The following is a 22,062-nucleotide window of genomic DNA, read 5'->3' as shown; positions in this document are numbered from 1 at the left end:
CAAGGGGACAGGGAGGGAGGGGGTGGGGGAGTGATAGAGAGAGGGAGGGGTTGTTAGTGAGAGAATGGGGGATATTTGTGGGGGGTGCGGCTAGTAAGAGAATGAGGGATATTTTGGGTTGTTAGTGAGAGAATGAGTGGTATTTGTGGGGGTTAGTGAGAGGATGAGGGGTATTTGTGGGGGTTAGTGAGAGGATGAGGGGTGCTGAGAGACCCAGAGGCACACGCAGAGTGCCAGGCTGGCTGTAGGCAACGGGGTGCCTGGCATCACCAGGTTTTGGAGCAGCTTGTGCTGAGACTCAGAGCAACAATATTCTCAGGCTTTTCATTTAAAAAACACCTTCACTTCAGGAGATTGAACAGACAGAGCACAGTGTCATTAACTGGAGGAAGCCCCTGTCCTTTCTCTCCCACCCCCTATCCCCGCTCCCCATCCCCCGCCCACCCCAACACCTCTCTCTCTCTCTCTCTCTCTATCTGAGGGACTCCAAGCCAACACTGGTGACTTGGAACCAGGAGATTTCACTCCATCCCCTTCTCTTGTTGGATTTATTTTGTTTTGTTTGTTTTATTTTCTCTACTTCCCCCTATCCATCCCAGTGTTAGCCCTCCTCCTCCTTTCCCTACACCTGCCCCTCTCTCTCTGTTATCTCACAATTGGCTCTGTCGAGATAACTCCCTCCCCTATCGCTTCTTTCCCAACTCACTCATACTGCCCCTCTCTCTCCTTTCACTCTGTTCCCATCTCTCCCTCTCTTTCTCTCAACTGTTTATCTCTCTCCCTTTCTCCATCCCATTCCTGTCTTTCCCAGCTCTCTTCTGTTCTCACTTTTCCCATCTCTTCCAGCTGCTACATTCTCTTTCTCCCTCACTCTCTCTCTCCAACTCTCTCTTCCTCTCCCCACCTCTGGCCATGAATTGCCCTGCACTGTTCTTCTGAAATAGAGACGGGACTATTGGGGATCGGGGGCTATTGGGAATGGGGGCTCTTGGGAATGGGCTCTGTTGGGGATCAGAGGCTATTGGGGATCAGGAGCCATTAAGGACTGGGGGCTATTGGGGATCAGGGGCTATTAGGGATTACAGCAACAGCTTGAATGATGCATTTGCAGGGGGTTAATTTCATCCTTCATAAAACCCAAAGATTCACATTCAATCTGGAATTTACACTAAACTTCCTTCAGGGATTGTCAGACACTTCCCTTTGGCAATGGGTCATTTATAATTTTTTTGAAAGAACCATGAAGTTTTTCCTGCCAGGTTCTCCAGCAACCCAGGGAGAGCTAGCATCGAGTGTGATTCACAGACCCAGCCACTTATGGTAAGACCAATGAATGGAGTTACAATGCCCTCCACAACAAGTCCCACAGTCCCCTCGTTCTGGAGTGGGCTGGGGGGGAGGGGGGGGGGGAGGTGGGGGAGAGTGGGCACAACGCCTGAGGCTGAGGTCCCAACCTCACCAGAAATGTGAGAGGTTTGACTCTGTCCATAGATTCCTGGTAAATCCTGAAACAAAATGCCCTGTTTATCTCTTCATGTCTCAAACTCTGCACCTGTCTTTGTCTCTGTATGTCTGTCCCCGTCTCTGTCTCTCTCTGACTCTGTCTCTCCCTCTCTCTCTCTCTCTGTGTCTCTCTTAATCTCTCCGTCTGTCTTTCCCTCTTTCTCTTCCCCCTTCTGTCTGTCTCTCCCTGTCTTTCTAGGTCTTCCCTATCTCTCTCGCTTCCTTTCTCTCTCTTTTCTTCTGTCTCTCTCTACATCTCTCTCTGTCTGACTCACTCTGATTCTCTGTCTTCCCCCACCTCTCTCTCTGCAGCTGACTCTCTTTCTTTCTCTCTCTCCGTCCTTTTGTCCCTCTGTCTCTCTCTACCTCTCTTTCTCCCTGACTGCCCTTCTGCCTCTCTTTCTTTCTCTCTCTACCTGACTGTTTCTCTCCTCCTTTTTCTGGCTCTCTCTACCCTCTGTTTCCCTCTGTCTCTCTCTCTCACTCTTTCTGGCTCTTTCTTTCTCTCTCTTTGTCTCTCTCTCTCTCTTTCTACCTCTCTGCCTGACTCCCCCTGTCTCTCTTTCTTTCTATGTCTCTCTCTACCTCAATCTACCTCTCTCTCTGTGGCAGACTCTCTCTCTCTCTGAGGGTCAGATGCTTTTCAATGTTGAGCTGCTGCGGTTTGATTGGAAATGCGGTAAAGCTGAGAGGAGACAGCAGGGGGCTTCAGATAGCGACACTGCAACTGCAGTGCATCCCTGAGAACTGGTGCTTTTTGAGAAGGAAGAATGGGAAGGGATAAAATGAAAGGAAGGGTGGAATGTCTATAGGGATAGGGAGACGGGAATAGACGATAGTGATGGGATGTAGGGCAACTTCTAAGAGCAACAGATGTTGCTGTTTGCATACTGCAGACAGGAGCCCAGTCTTTTGGTTAAGGAGGCAGAGAGAAGTTAATGGTGAACATTATAAAATCCCTGGTTTAGTCTAAGCTGGAGGATTGAGTTCAGTCCTGATTTTAGGAAGAATGTCAAGGTTTTGGGCAGGGGTAGAGGCGGTTTTCCAGAATAGAAGGGGTGAGGGCCTTCAGAAAAAGCAGCAAGCCTGTGCATTTTTGGAACATATTAGAATTTAGCAACAGCACCAGGAGTTTGGTCAAAAGGGAGAAAATAGAGTAGGAGGACAAAATTCCAAGGAACATAAAGACTGACTGTAAGAGCTTCTATAAATATGTGAAGAGAGAAAGACAAGCAAAGTCAAACACAGGTGCCTTACAGCCAGAAGCCAGGGAAATTGTAATGGGATACACAGGAATGGCAGAAGAGTTGAACACAGCGATAATGGGAACTGCAGATGCTGGAGAATTCCCAGATAATAAAGTGTGAGGCTGGATGAACACAGCAGGCCAAGCAGCATCTCAGGAGCACAAAAGCTGACGTTTCGGGCCTGGACCCTTCATCAGAGAGGGGGATGGGGGGAGGGAACTGGAATAAATAGGGAGAGAGGGGGAGGCGGACCGAAGATGGAGAGTAAAGAAGATAGGTGGAGAGGAGAGTATAGGTGGGGAGGTAGGGAGGGGATAGGGACAACTTCCATCACAGACAACTTCCCAGGAATGTTCAGGAACCAAGGGTATAGTGAGAGTGCACAGTCACACAAACCCATGGATCTCCTCTATGGATCCAACAGATAAAATTGGAGATTTTGCGAGAGATTATTAGATATTGTTGGTGGGGTGATTGTATGAAGGAACATACAACAGTAATAGTTAAGTGAAGCTGAGATATAGACCAGCCAGAAACTCACTGAATCCTGAAACAGGTTTAATGGTCTTCTCCACGTTTGTCTATGTTGGAATCACTCTGTTGTTGATTTACCTGAGGTTCAAATGAAGAAACCAGGACAACGCTTCCAGGATCATTTGGTCTATTACCTAAAGTGTAAATGCAGGCACATGGGAGTTGGGGATCAGCAGAGAGTATGGCTGTGTTCAGACAGTTTTTCTCCTCGTGAGCTCCACTCTGCTTGGACTCAGAACTTTCAGGAAGGCAATTCCAAACCCTGAGAGTCCATCCAAAACAGCAGGTTAGAGGGTTGAATCCCTACAATGTGGAAACAGGCCCTTCAGCCCAACAAGTCCGCATTGATCCTCAGAGCATCCCACCCAATCTATGCAGCCCTGAACACTACGGGCAATTTAGCATGGACAATCCACCTAGCCTGCACATCTTTGGGCCACGGGAGGAAACCGGAGCACCCGGAGGAAACCCATGCAGAATGTGCAAACTCCACACAGACAGTCGCCCGAGGCTGGGATCGAACCCGGGTCCCTGGTGCTGTGAGGCTGCAGTGCTAGCCACTGAGCCACCGTGCTGCCAAGTTTAGACCATCCCACCATATGTGGTAGTTCAAGACAGAGTTCACCATAACCTTCCTATGGGGCAATCAGAGATGGGGAATAAATGCTGGACCAGCCAGTGAAGCCTATATTCTGGAAATAGGTTAATAAAAATGGGTGCTTTCTCCTGGTGTTTGGATCACTGTTCATCCCTCAATCAAGACCAGCACACGTCAAGCATTTGACAATATTATTCTTGCTTGTCAACTGAGCAATACCTTTTCTTTATGGAGCATAAATTGTGGTCCCTTTGAGACTTTCCATTCTTGTGGTTCTGTCCAGGTCAGTATAGGATGACAGGTTTTGACAGCACTCTCTTTATTTCCAGCAAATGCTTGGGCTGTAATTTGGATCTTTCTGATGCCAAGTGTCTGAACATTTGGCCCATGAACATACAAATGAGTGACAGGGAGAGCATGCTCCTATCTCTGGGAAACTGAAGGGCACAGATTTATATTCAGAAGCTACGTGATGTGAAGTGACATTTTAGGGGTTAGGGTCTGGAATGTGCTGCCTGAGAGTGTGGCGGGGGGGCAGGTTCACTCGAGGGGTTAGGGTCTGGAATGTACTGTCTGAGAGTGTGGCGGGGGGGCAGGTTCACTCGAGGGGTTAGGGTCTGGAATGTACTGTCTGAGAGTGTGGGGGGGGCAGGTTCACTCGAGGGGTTAGGGTCTGCAATGTACTGTCTGAGAGTGTGGGGGGGCAGGTTCACTCGAGGGGTTAGGGTCTGGAATGTACTGTCTGAGAGTGTAGGGGGGGCAGGTTCACTCGAGGGGTTAGGGTCTGGAATGTACTGTCTGAGAGTGTGGGGGGGTGCAGGGTCACTCGAGGGGTTAGGGTCTGGAATGTACTGTCTGAGAGTGTGGGGGGAGCAGGGTCACTCGAGGGGTTAGGGTCTGGAATGTACTGTCTGAGAGTGTGGGCGGGGCAGGGTCACTCGAGGGGTTAGGGTCTGGAATGTACTGTCTGAGAGTGTGGGGGGGAGGCAGGTTCACTCGAGGGGTTAGGGTCTGGAATGTACTGCCTGAGAGTGTGGGGGGGACAGGTTCACTCGAGGGGTTAGGGTCTGGAATGTACTGCCTGAGAGTGTGGGGGGGGCAGGTTCACTCGAGGGGTTAGGGTCTGGAATGTACTGCCTGAGAGTGTGGGGGGGAGGCAGGTTCACTCGAGGGGTTAGGGTCTGGAATGTACTGTCTGAGAGTGTGGGGGAGGCAGGTTCACTCGAGGGGTTAGGGTCTGGAATGTACTGTCTGAGAGTGTGGGCGGGGCAGGGTCACTCGAGGGGTTAGGGTCTGGAATGTACTGCCTGAGAGTGTGGGGGGGAGGCAGGTTCACGCGAGGGGTTAGGGTCTGGAATGTACTGTCTGAGAGTGTGGGGGGGGGCGGGGTCACTCGAGGGGTTGGGGATTGCATAAAAATTGCACGGGGGGAGCTGGGTTCAGGCTGGAAGGTTTGCTCCTTCAGAGAGGCAGGTTGGATATAAAGGGCCAAATAGCCTCCTTTTGTCCAGTTACCATTCTATAATCTTAGATGGTTCTACGGCTACGTAGTTCCCCTCCAGGAACAAATGACAACAGGCTCTAGTATACAGTCGGGGGGAACCTTCCTCCCAGAAATGATCCCTTTGACCATTTGTGTCAATATCAAGCAGGTGTTGCTCAGATTTAGACAAAGTGGGAATCCAGGGGCTTCTGATTACATTTCTCATTTGTACAGTTAGAAGTCTCTCTGATTGGCCATGTTTATTTTCTAACAGTTTAATGTGTGTCCTGTTTATCAGCCTCTTCGTGAAGTGAAGAGATGAAAAGCAAAAGTGTGCGAGAGATGGGGTTTTTTGTTCATTCTGTCACTTGTCTCCCTTGGTTACAGAGTAGTGGGGAAGTTTGCTCAGTAAATATCTTCGAATCTTGCCGCAGAATGTCAAGTCGCTGTAAAGTTCTGTCTTACTCTTTAGGACAAATCGGGAAAAAAGAACAACTTCCACAATAATTCATACCTCAGGTTATAACTGGTTTGTGATCAGGTACAGCTGTGAATGAAGTGTTTTCTGTAAATGTTTTCTTGCATCATTCGAGCAATTTATTTCTAACCATCACCTATGATGAGACAGTGGTTTCTCTGGGACAATTAGTTCTTTAAATAACCATGGGAGATATTAAAGATAGAGAACACGCTCAGTCACCTGGATTTTGAGACTCCCACAGTAACATTGGGCTCAACTGAATCAACTTTAAACTGACCTATTTCAGGAGAAACACAATAGCCAGTATTGTGTTGGGGATTTCTGCACATTAATGGGCTAATGCCTGTGAGAGGTGTATAAGAATATCTGGGAACGACAAGGAATGGAAGCAGACGGCGATATAGAGACAAGGATACTGAGCAGAAACAAGGAATCAGGGATGGACAGAATGAGGCCAGTATGTGTCTGTCTCTTTTTTCTGAGGCTGTCTCTGCCTCTCTCCCAGACTGACAGACAGACAGAGAGACAGATGAAGCTAGACACAGATAGAGAGAGAAAGAGAGACATACACACAGGTAGAGCTAGAGAAGAGAGAAATGCACACAGACTGACAGAAACAGAAACAAACAGGCAGATGGACTGAGGAAACCGTGGAGAATCACACAGAAAGACACGCAGACAGAGGGAGCCAGAAGTAGGGAGACATTTGCAGACCGAGAGAGGCAGAGAAAGTAAGACACTCAAACACGTGGACAGAAAGACACACAGGGAAGGGAACACAGATAATTAGAGAGAGGGAACGGCTCAGGTAGAGTGTGCACAAGAGAGAAATACACAAACAAAAACACAGATTGTGTGAGGCAGGGTCAGATAAAAGTACAGGAACAGCAGTGAGGAAAGATACGGAGAGCATGTGATGAGCAGAGTAAGAGGTGTCAGAGAGATTTAGATACAGATGCAGCCAGGAAGAGAGTGAGACATAAAGAAAAGGAGATAGAAGCAGAGAGTAAATAGATATTAGAAGAGAAAACTGGGAGAATGAGAAAGAGAGACAGGTCAAAAGAGAATAGAATACCAAAAAATACAAAATAAGAAATTTTCCAGACAGTAACACCAAAAGAAAGTGAGAAAGGGTGAATGATTGAAGGAGATTGGAATTGGGAGAATGAGCAAGAGGGAGAGAGAAGGAGAATGAATATGTATCAGTAACAAAAGTAACTGAAAGACATGAGATAGTAGGAACTGCAGATGCTGGAGAATCTGAGATAACAAGGTGTTGAGCTGGATGAACACAGCAGGCCAAGCAGCATCAGAGGAGCAGGAAAGCTGACGTTTCAGGCCTAGACCCTTCTTCAGAAAAAATGTTCAGAGAGAGAGAGTGTGGTTGTGAGAGAGAGAGAGAGATAGAGAGAGAGAGTGTGAGTGTGTGTGCGTGTGTGTGTGTGTTGTGTGTGTGTGTGTGAGAGTGTTTGTGTGTGTGTGAGAGTGTTTGTGTGTGTGAGAGAGTGTTTGTGTGTGAGAGAGTGTTTGTGTGTGGGAGAGTGTGTGTGAGAGAGTGTTTGTGTGTGAGAGAGAGTGTGTGTTTGTGTGTGAGAGAGAGTGTGTTTGTGTGTGTGAGAGAGAGTGTGTTTGTGTGTGTGTGAGAGAGAGAGAGTTTGTTTGTGTGTGTGTGAGAGAGAGAGAGTTTGTTTGTGTGTGTGAGAGAGAGAGAGAGTTTGTTTGTGTGTGTGAGAGAGAGTGTGTTTGTGTGTGTGAGAGAGAGTTTGTGTGTGTGTGTGAGAGAGAGAGAGTTTGTGTGTGTGTGTGTGTGTGAGAGAGAGAGAGAGAGTGTGTGCGTGAGAGAGACTCAGAGACAGTGTGTGAGAGAATGTGAGAGTCTCAGAGACAGTGTGTGAGAGAATGAGTGTGTATGTGAGTGTGTGTGTGAGAGAGACAGTGTGTGCGTGAGTGTGTGCGCGTGAGTGTGTGAGAGAGGATGTGTGTTTGTGTGTGTGAGAGAGTGTGTTTGTGTGTGTGTGTTTGCGTGTGTGAGAGAGTGTGTTTGCGTGTGTGAGAGAGTGCGTTTGCGTGTGTGAGAGAGTGCGTTTGCGTGTGTGAGAGAGTGCGTTTGCGTGTGAGAGAGAGTGCGTTTGTGTGTGTGAGAGAGACTCAGAGACAGTGTGTGAGAGAATGTGAGAGTGTGTATGTGAGAGTGAGTATGTGTGTGTGTGTGTGTGTGTGAGTGCGTTCGTGTGTGAGAGAGTCTCAGAGACAATGTGAGAGTGAGTATGTGTGTGTGTGAGAGAGAGAGAGAGAGTGTGCGCGTGAGTGTGTGAGAGAGGGTGTGTGTTGAGATAATGTAGATATTTATTTACTAAGATGTTTTAAACAAACCGACACTGACACAGCCCGTTCAGGTGCTCCGGCCAGCTCTCTCTTTCTCTCTCTCTCTCTCCCCCAGTCTCTGTCTCTCTCTCTCACTGTCTCTCACTCTAACTCTGCCTGTCTCTTTCACTATCTCACTGTCTGTCTGTCTCTCTCTCCCCCTCAGTCTCTCTCTCCCAGTCTCTCTCTCCCAGTCTCTCTCTCCCAGTCTCTCTCTCCCAGTCTCTCTCTCACTCTCACTCTGTCTCTCGCTTTCTGTTTCTCTCACCCTCACTGTCTCTATCTCACTATCTCACTGTCTGTCTGTCTCTCTCTCCCCCTCAGTCTCTCCTAGTCTCTCTCTCCCAGTCTCTATCTCTCACTCTCACTCTGTCTCTCTCTCTCTCTGTCTCTCTCACCCTCTCTCACTCTCACTGTTTCTCTCTATCTCACTATCTCACTGTCTGTCTGTCTCTCTCTCCCCCTCAGTCTCTCCCAGTCTCTCTCTCCCTCAGTCTCTCTCTCCCAGTCTCTGTCTCTCTCACTCTGTCTCTCTCTCACTCACTCTCTCTGTCACTCTCACTCACTCACTCTCTCTCTCTCTCCCAGTCTCTCTCACTCTCTGTCTGTCTCTCTCACACTCTCTGTCACTCACTCTCACTCTCTGTCTGTCTCTCTCACACTCACTCTCTCTGTCACTCACTCTCACTCTGTCTCTCTCACTCTCTCTCTGTCACTCACTCACTCTCTCTCACACTCTCTGTCTGTCTCTCTCACTCACTCTCTCTGTCTCCCAGTCTCTCTCACTCTCTGTCTGTCTCTCTCACACTCTCTGTCACTCACTCTCACTCTCTGTCTGTCTCTCTCACACTCACTCTCTCTGTCACTCACTCTCACTCTGTCTCTCTCACTCTCTCTCTGTCACTCACTCACTCTCTCTCTCTCACACTCTCTGTCTGTCTCTCTCACTCACTCTCTCTCTCTCCCAGTCTCTCTCACTCTCTGTCTGTCTCTCTCACACTCTCTCTCTCACTCTCAGTCTGTCTCTCTCTATCTTTCTGCCATCCTACAGTGAGCAATTTTTTTAACCCTCTCCTTGCCGCGCCTGGCCGGATTCCAGCCCTGGTCCCGCACGGGCCCGTGACAGAGCCGAGAGGACCCGGGGTGAAGGGAGTGGGGAGGCAGTGACCAGCTCCAGGGGTAACACGGCGTGGAGCTGCAGGAACGCGGCGGGCTCGCCAACATCTGTACGTGCTCCTGTCCCCGAGTGTCCGGCCCTGGGTTGAACGGGGCTCTTCCTCACTCAGTCCGACAGAAAATTCTCGGAGGGAGAGGGAGAGAGAGAGAGAGAGAGAGAGAGAGGGGGGCGGGGGGGGGGGCTGCTCCTTCCATCGGGTTTAGGCTGAGGATTAAACAGCCGAGTAAGTCATAAGTACAATGCGGCAGAAAACGGAGACAGAATTAAACCGAGAGAGTGTGAAATAGAGAAAGGAAATTAAGGAGAGTGAGTGCTCAATGGAGAGAGAGAATTGAGGAGAGGGAATGAGCGAGTGTTAAAGTGTGAGAGAGAAGTAAACAGGATAGAGGGAGAGAGAGTGCATCAAGTAGGAAGAGTGAGACAACATTAGATCGAAAAGACAGAAAAAAGAGAGAGAAACACAGAGGCAGCTTTTAATAGACAGAGAGTGAACGTGAAATAGACATTAAATGGGGAGATAGTAATTATACAGAGAGAGGCAGAGAAAACAAATGCATTCAGAATGACCGGGAGGAGAAATGGGAGAGAGAGAGAGAGAGAGAATACAGTGTACAGGAGGTGTAAATTAGAGAGCAACTTAAAACGAACACATAGGGAGAAATTAAAGTTAAAAGAATGAATTGAGATGGAAAAATAAGTTAGCAAAAGGTGAGAGTAAAATAGAACCTGAGAGAGTTTGTAAAAAGTACACACATTTAATCAAAAGAAAGCAGAAAGTTCAGGAATGAGATGGGGAGCGACAGGAGAGAACAGGAACGGCAGGATAATGTGAGTGAGTTCATGAAACAGGATAAGAATTAAAAAGGTTCCATCTGGACAATACGAACAGGAAAATGAATTAACAAGAAAAATGAGAAATAATAAATGAAGACAGTGGATTAGAAAAGGAGAAAGAAAGAAAGAGTGGGGGAAGGGAAATTTAAAACCAAAACGAAGGGAGAGAGAATTAGAGCAAACAGGAAGGGGACAGAGTTTACAAAGAGCAGGAAAACTGAATGTGAAGACAATAAAATGTGAGGCTGGATGAACACAGCAGGCCCAGCAGCATCTCAGGAGCACAAAAGCTGACGTTTCGGGCCTAGACCCTTCATCAGAGAGGGGGATGGGGTGAGGGAACTGGAATAAATAGGGAGAGAGGGGGAGGCGGACCGAAGATGGAGAGTAAAGAAGATAGGTGGAGAGAGTATAGGTGGGGAGGTAGGGAGGGGATAGGTCAGTCCAGGGAAGACGGACAGGTTAAGGAGGTGGGATGAGGTTAGTAGGTAGGAGATGGAGGTGCGGCTTGAGGTGGGAGGAAGGGATGTGTGAGAGGAAGAACAGGTCAGGGAGGCAGAGACAGGCTGGACTGGTTTAGGGATGCAGTGGGGGAAGGAGAGATTTTGAAGCTGGTGAAGTCCACATTGATACCATTGGGCTGCAGGGTTCCCAAGTGGAATATGAGTTGCTGTTCCTGCAACCTTCGGGTGGTATCATTGTGGCACTGCAGGAGGCCCATGATGGACATGTCATCTAAAGAATGGGAGGGGGAGTGGAAATGGTTCGCGACTGGGAGGTGCAGTTGTTTATAGCGAACTGAGCAGAGGTGTTCTGCAAAGCGGCCCCCAAGCCTCCGCTTAGTTTCCCCAATGTAGAGGAAGCCACACCGGGTACAATGGACACAGTATACCACATTGGCAGATGTGCAGGTGAACCTCTGCTTAATATGGAAAGTCGTCTTGGGGCCTGGGATGGGGGTGAGGGAGGAGGTGTGGGGGCAAGTGTAGCATTTCCTGCGTTTGCAGGAGAAGGTGCCGGGTGTGGTGGGGTTGGAGGGCAGTGTGGAGCGAACAAGGGAGTCACGGAGAGAGTGGTCTCTCCGGAAAGCAGACAGGGGTGGGGATGGAAAAATGTCTTGGGACCAGCCCAGCTCTTCCCCTCCACCCACTGCATCCCAAAACCAGTCCAGCCTGTCTCTGCCTCCTTAACCTGTTCTTCCTCTCACCCATCCCTTCCTCCCACCTCCATCTCCTACCTACTAACCTCATCCCACCTCCTTGACCCGTCCGTCTTCCCTGGCCTGCCCTATCCCCTCCCTACCTCCCCACCTATACTCTCCTCCCCACCTCTCCATCTTCTCTCCTCTTTTATCTCCATCTTCGGCCCGCCTTCCCCTCTCTCCCTATTTATTCCAGAACCCTCACCCCATCCCCCTATCTGATGAAGGGTCTAGGCCCAAAACGTCAGCCTTTGTGCCCCTGAGATGCTGCTTGGCCTGCTGTGTTCATCCAGCTCCACACTTTGTTATCTTGGATTGTCTAGCATCTGCAGTTCCCATTATCACCATTAAAACTGAATGTGAAACCGTCTGACCCCATCACAAACACCCCAAGCTGTTTCTAAATGTCCTTTAGGGCCAAAAGCACCCTCCCCAATCTTCTCCCCTCCCACCCCCTACTCCGCCCTGCCCACTTCTCACCCCTCCCCACTCTCTTTAATCATCTCCTCCCCCTCCCCCCGCACCCCTCCCCTGCTTCTCACCCCTCCCCACCCTGCCCAATCTTCTCCTCCTCCCCCACCCTCCCCCTCCACCCCGGCTTCTCACTCTCCTTTTCCCTCCTTACCCTCCCTAGTCTCCTCATCCTCCTCTCTCCTCCTCCGGCTTGGGGTGGGAGGAAGGGATGGGTGAGTGGAAGAACAGGTTAGGGAGGCAGAGACAGGTTGCCCAGTTCGTCCCCTCCCCCCACTGCACCACACAACCAGCCCAGCTCTTCCCCTCCACCCACTGCATCCCAAAACCAGTCCAACCTGTCTCTGCCTCCCTAACCTGTCCTTCCTCTCACCCATCACTTCCTCCCACCCCAAGCCGCACCTCCATCTCCTACCTACTAACCTCATCCCACCTCCTTGACCTGTCCGTCTTCCCTGGACTGACCTATCCCCTCCCTACCTCCCCACCTATACTCTCCTGTCCACCTATCTTCTTTTCTCTCCATCTTCAGTCCACCTCCCCCTCTCTCCCTATTTATTCCAGAACCCTCACCCCATCCCCCTCTCTGATGAAGGGTCTAGGCCCGAAACGTCAGCTTTTGTGCTCCTGAGATGCTGCCTGGCCTGCTGTGTTCATCCAGCTCCACACTTTGTTATCTCGGATTCTCCAGCATCTGCAGTTCTCGTTATCGCTCCCTGCACAGGAAGTTGTTTCACCAATTGCACCATTACTTCTCCATGTACCAGATTATTCCTTAATCCAACTCTGCAGAGCGAGCCTGGTTAGTAAATTCCATTGTTACAGCCAATTATTATCCTCTCGGTCAATTAACCAATGTCCTGTACAACTGTAGCATGGGACATTGTTTCAGCCACATTTGGAATACTGTGTTCTATTCTGGTCTCCCTGCTACCGGAAGGATGTTGTGAAACTAGAGAAAGTTCAGAGTTGAAGAGTTTGAGCTATAGGGTGAGGCTGAATAGGCTGGGGCTATTTTCCCTGGAGTGTCGGAAGCCAAGGGACCTTATAGAGGTTTGTAAAATTATGAGGGGCATGGATAGAATGAATAGCTAAGTCTTTTTCCCCTGAGTCTGGGAGTCCAAAACCAGAGGGTTAAGGTGGGAGGGGAAAGATTTAAAAGGGACTTGAAGGGCAACCTTTTCACGCAGAGGGTGGTACGTGTATGGAATGAGCTACCAGAGGAGTACAATTACAAAATGAGGTTGTAGACATGCTGACTGAGCTGGTGGGTTCGGTTGCAGACGTTTCATCACTCTGCTAGGTAACGTCTTCAGTGCGCATCTGGTGAGGCATTGGTGTTCTGTCTCACTTGTTATCTATATGCCTCGGTTTGCTGATTGATATTACGCGCTGGTTGATAGTACTTCTGGCTCTGTTTCTCAGTGGTTTGTACACAGGATCTAATACGATGTGATAATGGGAACTGCAGATGCTGGAGAATCCAAGATAACGAAATGTGAGGCTGGATGAACACAGCAGGCCCAGCAGCATCTCAGGAGCACAAAAGCTGACGTTTCGGGCCTAGACCTTTCATCTCTGATCAGAGATGAAAGGTCTAGGCCCGAAACGTCAGCTTTTGTGCTCCTGAGATGCTGCTGGGCCTGCTGTGTTCATCCAGCCTCACATTTCGTTATCTCTAATACGATGTGTTTGATGGAGTTCCAGTTGGAATACCAGGTCTCCAGGAATTCCCTGGCATGTCACTGTTTGGTTTGTGCTGTTATGGACGTGTTGTCCCAGTCAGGCTCGTGTACCTTGTTGTCCATGTATAGTGAGACCAATGAGATAACAAACACATTACATTAGATCCTGTGTACATCACCCCAACAAACCTCATCCATAACCCGAGCTACAAATCTTCTCGAAAACTTTAAATTTAAAGGTATCTGGATGGGTACATGAATAGGACGGGTTTAGAGGGATGTGGGCTTAATGCTGGCAAATGGGGCTAGATTTATGTAGGATATTTGGTCGGCATGGAGGGGTTGGACCGAAGGGTCTGTTTCCTTGCTGTACAACTGTATCACTCTCTATGATTTAAAGGCTCTGTCCCTCTGGAAGAAACACAGCATCTTCAGCCAGAATCAGGGACTGACTGGCTCCAACGTCTCTCAACATCTTTACTGGCCCATCTTCTTGGTTTGAAGCATTAAGAAGTATATCTCCTTTTGGGGTACAATGATTTGGCAGATGGTTATTGCTGGTGGGGTGGGGGTGAAATTTTCTTGGTGTAGCTGTACAGTGTGTTAAGTGAAATCACACCAGTTTGGAACTTTGGAACCATATTTTAACGAAGGTAGATTGGCATTGGAGGCAGTTCATAAAGAGACTCACTCAGCTAATTCTCTGGATGAAATGTTGACTTATCAAGAACAGCCAAATAGGGTAAGCCTTTATTCATTAGCATTTAGAAGAATAAGGGATGATTTTATTGAAACATAGTAGATTCTGAGAAAGCTAGGGGCAGAGCCCTTTTGTATGTTTAAGGCTGAGATAGATTCTTGATCAGTCAGGGATTAGAGATCGCAGGGAAAGGGCATGAAATTGAACACAAGAAATGCCAGATAAATCATGATCCTATTGAATGACAGAGCAGGCTCCAGGGGCTGAGTGGCCTACTCCTCTTCCTATTTCTTTTGGCCTTATAGTATGACAGGGAAGATGTTTCCACTAGTGGGGAATCTCAAACTAAGGGCCATCGTCATAGAACATAGAACATAGAACATAGAACATAGAACACAGAACATAACAGCACAGTACAGGCCCTTCGGCCCTCGATGTTGTGTCGACCTGTCATACTGATCTCAAGCCCATCTAACCTACACTATTCCATGTACGTCCATATGCTTGTCCAATGACGACTTAAATGTACCTAAAGTTGGCGAATCTACGACTGTTGCAGGCAAAGCGTTCCATTCCCTTACTACTCTCTGAGTAAAGAAACTACCTCTGACATCTGTCCTACATCTTTCACCCCTCAATTTAAAGCTATGCCCCCTCATGCTCGCCGTCACCGTCCTAGGAAAAAGGCTGTCCCTATCCACCCTATCTAACCCTCTGATTATTTTATATGTTTCAATTAAGTCACCTCTCAACCTTCTTCTCTCCAATGAAAACAGCCTCAAGTCCCTCAGCCTTTCCTCGTAAGACCTTCCCTCCATACCAGGCAACATCCTGGTAAATCTCCTCTGCACCCTTTCCAAAGCTTCCACATCCTTCTTATAATGCGGTGACCAGAACTGTGTGCAATATTCCAAGTGCAGCCGCACCAGAGTTTTGTACAGCTGCAGCATAACCTCTTGGTTCTGGAACTCGATCCCTCTATTAATAAAAGCTAAAACACTGTATGCCTTCTTAACAGCCCTGTCAACCTGGATGGCAACTTTCAAGGATCTGTGTACATGGGCACCGAGATCTCTCTGCTCATCTACACTGCTAAGAATCTTACCATTAGCCCTGTACTTTGCCTTCCGGTTACTCCTACCAAAGTGCATCACCTCACACTTGTCCGCATTAAACTCCATTTGCCACCTCTCAGCCCAGCTCTGCAGCTTATCTATGTCTCTCTGCAACCTACAGCATCCTTCATCACTATCCACAACTCCACCGAACAAAGGGACATGCACTTCCGAGTGAGATATGAACAAATTTCTCCTCCCAGAGGGTAGCGAATGTCTTTATTCTCTACCTCAGAGGGTTGTGGAGGTTTGGTCACTGAGAGTATTTAAAGAGGAGGAAGGTAGATGTTGTTGGTGAGTTGAGGGCTATGAGGAACTGACACAAGATGAATTAAGGCCTGGGGAGGAGCAGCCATAATCTTATTGAATGTGGGACAGGCATGTGGGTTTGAATGGCCTAATCCCACTCCCACATCTTATATTCTATCTTCAATTTCTTACCAAGATTATAGGGTAGCATACGTTACCTTGTAGGGAAGTTCCATGAGGAGAAATGTCATCATGCAGATGGTGATGAACCTGTAGAATTCTCAACCACAGAAGGGGAGGCCAAATCTCTGAGTAGGTAAAAGGAAGAAATAGATACATTTCAAGAGATTAAGGGTGTCAATGGGTATGGGGAGTGAATGTGACCACGGCTTCCACTAGAGGCTCAGCCATGTTCATGTTGTATAGCAGAGTGGGCTTGATGGGCTGAATGGCCTACAACTGCACTGCTTTTCTATTTTCTTATCACCAGATGTGATTCTCTCCATTATTGTTTCCCCCGATACACACAAACATTCCACATCACTGACACTTCTCTGACATTGCCCACTTCGAAACTGTTAAAACAATTCTGACATTTTTACAGCTCTGACCGTCTGAAACTTTCCACAAAACTAAAGCCTATCCTTTTACTAGAATAGACCTTTTCACTTGAACTCAGCCTCTTGAAACACTTGCCCATCTCCCTTTATGTTCAGATTGGGAAATCTCTGATCAGAGAGCAGTAATTATCACACCAGGGAGCGTGTTGAGTTGTTTAGGTTCAGTTGCATGTTTTTAGACCATTGTTCCAAATGGCTTTCTCCGTCTTTCTTCAAAAAAAGGACAGTTCAGACCTTCACATAACTGGAAACCAAATTTCATTTACCACTACTTTAGAAATCAAGTTCCCTCAAATAATACTTTTTTATCAACTGCTGAAAAGTGGGGGTCGCTGGCTGGGCCCAGCGTTTACTGTCCATCCCTAGTTGCCCCCTGGAGAAGGTGGGGGTGAGCTGCCTTCTTGAACCACTGCAGTCCTCCAGCTGTAGGTTGACCCACAAGGCCCTTAGGGAGGGAATTCCAGGATCTTGACCCAGTGACACTGAAGGAACGGAGATATATTTCCAAGTCAGGATGGTGAGTGACTTGGAGGGGAACTTGCAGGGGGGTGGTGCTCCCATATGTCTGATGGCCTTGTTCTTCTAGGTGGAAATGTTTGTGGGTTTGGAAGGATTTTGAGTTATGGTATAAGTTAGGGTAGAACAGGTTGATTTGAAAACATAAGCTTTCGGAGCCTCACTCCCTCTACAGGTGTTAGTGAGAGAGGTGGCATCAGACACTGAATTTATAAGTAATAGATCAAAGATTCACACCATTGATGAGGATGGACTAATAAATTCCTGAATTCCTTTAAAGTCTGAGGACCTGTGGTGAATTTCTGCAGAGCATCTTGTCGATGGTACACACTGCTGCTACTGAGCGTCGGTGGTGGAGGAAGTGGGATGTTTGTGGATGTGGGGCCAATCAAGCAGCTGCTTTGTCCTGGATGGTGTCGAGCTTCTTGAGTGTTGTTGGGGCTGCACTTATCCAGGCAAGTGGGGAGCATTCCATCCCACTCCTGACTTGTGCCTTGTAGATGGTGGGACAGGCTTTGGGGAGTCAGGAGGTGAGTTACTCGCCTCAGTATTCACAGCTTCTGTCCTGCTCATGTAACCACTGCGTTAATGTGGTGACTCCAGTTGAGTGTCTGGTCAGTGGTAACCCCCAAAATGTTGATAGTGAGGGATTCAGTGATGGTAACAGTATTGAATGTCAAGGGCAGTGGTTAGATTGTCTCTTATTGGAAAAGGACATTGCCTGGCATTTAAGTGGCACACATTACTTCAGATGTGATCTCACCAGTGCCCTGTATAACTAATAGTCATTAATATCAATTTATAGTTTTATAATTAATATGATAGTTTGTAACAATCTGACAAATTATGTAAAATAATGCATTCACTGTCATATTTACAATAATTACTGCGTTTATCATGTGCCATCAGATTTATCATGCTGCTGTTGTCTCTCTCACATCTGAGTGAGATCTGGGCTCCACATTTGAGGAAGGATGTATGGAGGGAGTACAATGCAGATTTACAAGAATGATACTTGGAGTTCAGGGGTTAAGCCATGAGGGGAGATTGTACAAATTAGGCCTGTTTTTCTCGAGAATTTAGAAAGTTAAGGAGTGATCTGATCAAAGGCTTCGAGACATTACACAGTGTGGAACAAACTGCCAAGAGGAAATGGTGGCTGCAGGGTGGCACGGTGACTCAGTGGCTAGCACTGCAGCCTCACAGCACCAGGGACCCGGGTTCGATTCCAGCCCCAGGCGACTGTCTGTGTGGAGGTTGCACATTCTCCCCGTGTCTGCGTGGGTTTCCTCCCAGAGTCCGAAGATGTGCAGGTTGGGGTGGACTGCTCCATTGCCCACGGTGTTAAGGCGTGTGCAGATGAGATGGTTTATAAAGGGATGCGATGCTCTGAGAGTTGGTGTGGACTTGTTGGGCCAGAGGGCCTGTTTCCACACTGTAGGGGGTCTAAGTACAGCTACATCTGAATAAGTACATATATAGGAAATGTTTGGAGGGATATGAGGCAAATGGGACTTAATTTCAGATACTTGGTCCACGGGGTAAGAGTTGGACTGAAGAGTCTGTTTCCATGCTGTAGGACTCTATAGCCCCTAAACCTGAAGAAGCAGCGAGACTCTGAAAGCTTGTGTTTTCAAATCAACCTGTTGGACTATAACCTGATGTTTCTGACCTTGTCCATATCTACAGGGAAATGTCAGAATCACACAACTCCAGGTTATAGTCCAACAGGTTTATTTGAAAACACAAGCTTTCAGAGTCTCGCTGCTTCTTCAGGTGTTAGTGAGAGAGGCTGTATCAGACTCTGAATTTATAAGATCAAAGATTCACACCATTGATGAGGATGTACTAAACAAACCAAAGATCTTTAATCAGTTAGAAGGTTTTAATTGATTAATATGTACATGTAAAATCTTGAATTCCTTTCAAGTCACAGTCCTGAGAGATAAAGAACTGAGGAAGGGTCGCCGAACCCGAAATGTTAACTCTGTTTTCTCCTTCTCAGATGCTGCCAGACCTGTTGAGCTTTTCCAGCGACTTTGTTTTTGTTCCATGTTAGGTGTGAGACCTTGTTTAGAATCTGTTTGTGTTTTGGTTTGGTTTCTGTCATTTCTGGCCTTCTCAACCCCAGTCCAACACCAGCAGCTCCACATTGTACTTACAGGGAAAGACAGAAAAGATTAACTATTTCCATCATCGAAGATTGTAGGGCCAGAGTGTTCAGGAGAGACATTAGGAAGCACTTTAACACATAAAGGGTAGGAGAGATTTGGAACTGTCTTCACCAAATGGAAGTGCATGCTGGATTAATTGTTCATTTACATCTGAGATCAATAGGTTTTTGTCAAACAGAGGTATTTGAGGATGCGGGCCAAAGTCAGGGATATGGCATTAGACTATAGACCATCCATGATCTCATTGAATGGTAGAGCAAGCTCAAGGGGCTGAATGGCCGACTCCTGTTTGTATATTCCTATTTGAAGAGGCCCATGAACATGCTGTAAAAGTAAGATATCTCTCTGTGCCAATGCATCCCAAAGCTAAAGAAGTAAACTACACCCAAAATAAAATGATAAATTACAACCCATATTCCTCACTTCTGTTCCTCTGGCAGCATGCTGAACAATTTCTGTTCTGAATAATTTGATTTAACGCAGACTAGTAGCAAGATTTTTTTATCCATCTTTTTCCTTACCAACATCTTTATCAATTCTGTTTCTCAGCTATCTAGCTACTATCAAGGGACCTTGTTAATGACAGAGTCACTGGAGATGAAACATTAACTCGGTTTCTCTCTTCACAGATGCTGCCAGATCTGCAGAGCTTCTCCAGTATTCTCTTGTTTCTGTTGGTCAATCAATCACTCTGTAATCGATAAATCTCTGTGCATTGATCCACACATCAACACAGTCCATGCTGTGTTTCTCCAATGCTACATCTTCCATGGTGAGCTCATTCTCATTTCATTGTCTCCATGATATTAACCAGTTATCCCACACAGGCAGATGCTAATGAACCATTTTATAATGTATCCTCACTAAGCACTTCAATTTACAATCTGAGCTAGCAATTTCATTGCCATACTGAGGGAGGGCCGCACTGTTGGAGGGCCAGTGCTGAGGGAGTGCCGCACTGTCGGAGGGCCAGTGCTGAAGGAGCTCCGCACTGTCGGAGGGTCAGTGCTGAGGGAGGGGCGCACTGTCGGAGGGTCAGTGCTGAGGGAGCGCCGCACTGTCGGAGGGTCAGTGCTGAGGGAGGGCCGCACTGTCGGAGGGTCAGTGCTGAGGGAGCGCCGCACTGTCGGAGGGTCAGTGCTGAGGGAGTGGGCACTGTCGGAAGGTCAGTGCTGAGGGAGTACTGCACTGTCGGAGGGTCAGTGCTGAGGGAGCGCCGCACTGTCGGAGGGTCAGTGCTGAGGGAGCGCCGCACTGTCGGAGGGTCGGTGCTGAGGGAGTGGGCACTGTCAGAGTGTCAGTGCTGAGGGAAAGCCACACTGTCGGAGGGTCAGTGCTGAGGGAAAGCCACACTGTCGGAGGGTCAGTGCTGAGGGAGCGCTGCACTGTCGGAGGGTCGGTCCTGAGAGAGTGGGCACTGTCAGAGGTTCGGTGTTGAGGGAGCGCCGCACTGTCGGAGGGTCAGAGCTGAGGGAGTGGGCACTGTCGGAGGGTCAGTGCTGAGGGAATGGGCACTGTCGGAGAGTCAGTGCTGAGGGAGCGGGCGCTGTCGGAGGGTCAGTGTTGAGGGAGGCTGCACTGTTTAAGGAGAATGAATGGACTGGCGATTCGGTTATGAAGAGGTGAGATGCAAACTCTATTTTTGAAGATCATGTGGACCCATTTATACTTAGTCTTGACCTTTCACGTAAAGGGACATTTTGGAAAGGGGAGCTCAGACGGTGTCACATAGAATGAAGGACTCTCAGATGGAGGTAACACGGAATGGTTGATGAGTGTGATCAGAATATTGAGATAACAAAATGTTGAGCTGGATGAACACAGCAGGCCAAGCAGCATCTTCGGATCACCATGCTGCTTGGCCTGCTGTGTTCATCCAGCTCCACACTTTGCCTTCTCGGATTCTCCAGCGTCTGCAGTTCCCATTATCTGTGATCAGAATATTGTTGTTTTGAACTCGGTCGGAGAGAATTTGACAGCCCATTGCTCTCCATCTTTCTTTGCAACTCTCCTTTGTAAAGGCTATGAGCTGAAAACCACATGAGAAATCAACTTTGCCCTGGAGGAGGATTTCTGGAGAGGGCTTGTTGGAATGAATCCCACTGTCTCCAGTGAAGAGATTTCGCCAGCCAAAACTGTTCCTGGTAAACAGCCGAGTGTGAGTAGTTTGTATGGACAGAATAACTTCGGAATAAACATTCCATTTGAGACAATTCGTGTCTTTTGTGAATTTAACTGTGACTTAGCCAGAGCACTTTGAAGTTAATACTACACTGAGTTTTAAATATTTCTGTTTCTTTTCAGATTTATGTGCCAGTTATGACTTCAAAAGAAATCAGGCCCCCACTCCTCAAGTTGCACTGTTGAATACATGTGTTCATTCAGTTTCAAAAATGTTCAATTGTTTCGCCCCTGTCCTGATCCCCAGAATAAAAGCTTTTCACCGGGTTTCTTTAACGAACTGAAAAATAATCCATTTATTAAAAAATAAATCGCATTTCTGATAATAAGTGTTTACCAGCTGAGCAGCAATCTCTGGCCTATGGAATGGTCCACATCTCTAACCCGGGTATATTTAAACTTGTTATGATCAGTGGAGGAGGGGTGCTTGGAAGGAACCGGCACGCCCTCCAATCTCAGTCAGAATGTAAATGTGGGGCATTCTATCTGACACTGAACCCATTAGCAGATCCAGGAAGGAAGGCGCTTAGGGTGGGAGCGATGTCTAGAAGCCTCAGTGCCTGATGGACACCTCGGGCACACTGTGCAAAGTTATAGGATTTATTGGGTCTATCAGGTCAGTGCAGGGAAAGGGGCCTGGACTGACAGCACAGGGGCAAACCTATGTGTCTGACCTCATCTGCAAAGCAAAACAAAAACATTTTTCTGAACAAGTGTCCTGAATCTTGGGTTCTGTTCTATCATTTACTCACTACCCCACCCACCTCCCTATTTTAGACCATAAGACCATAAGACATAAGAGTGGAAGTAAGGCCATTCGGCCCATCGAGTCCACTCCACCATTTAATCATGGCTGATGGGCATTTCAACTCCACTTCCCTGCACTCTCCCCGTAGCCCTTGATTCATTGTGAGATCAAGAATTTGTCA

General features: G+C 47.8%; 1 long non-coding RNA gene across 1 annotated transcript; it reads left to right on the top strand.

Annotated features, from left to right (window-relative positions):
• Positions 1 to 19,593: 19,593 nt before the first annotated feature.
• On the top strand, positions 19,594 to 21,421 carry LOC125453557 (uncharacterized). Its single transcript, XR_007247787.2, has 3 exons — positions 19,594 to 19,724; positions 20,974 to 21,110; positions 21,257 to 21,421. It is a non-coding gene; the product is annotated as an uncharacterized LOC125453557 (long non-coding RNA).
• Positions 21,422 to 22,062: the final 641 nt, after the last annotated feature.

This window comes from Stegostoma tigrinum, chromosome 6 (assembly GCF_030684315.1).
Source record: "Stegostoma tigrinum isolate sSteTig4 chromosome 6, sSteTig4.hap1, whole genome shotgun sequence".
Classification (NCBI taxonomy): domain Eukaryota; kingdom Metazoa; phylum Chordata; class Chondrichthyes; order Orectolobiformes; family Stegostomatidae; genus Stegostoma; species Stegostoma tigrinum.
Note: the sequence above shows the minus strand (reverse complement) of the source record. Positions and strands in the feature narration are given on the sequence as shown.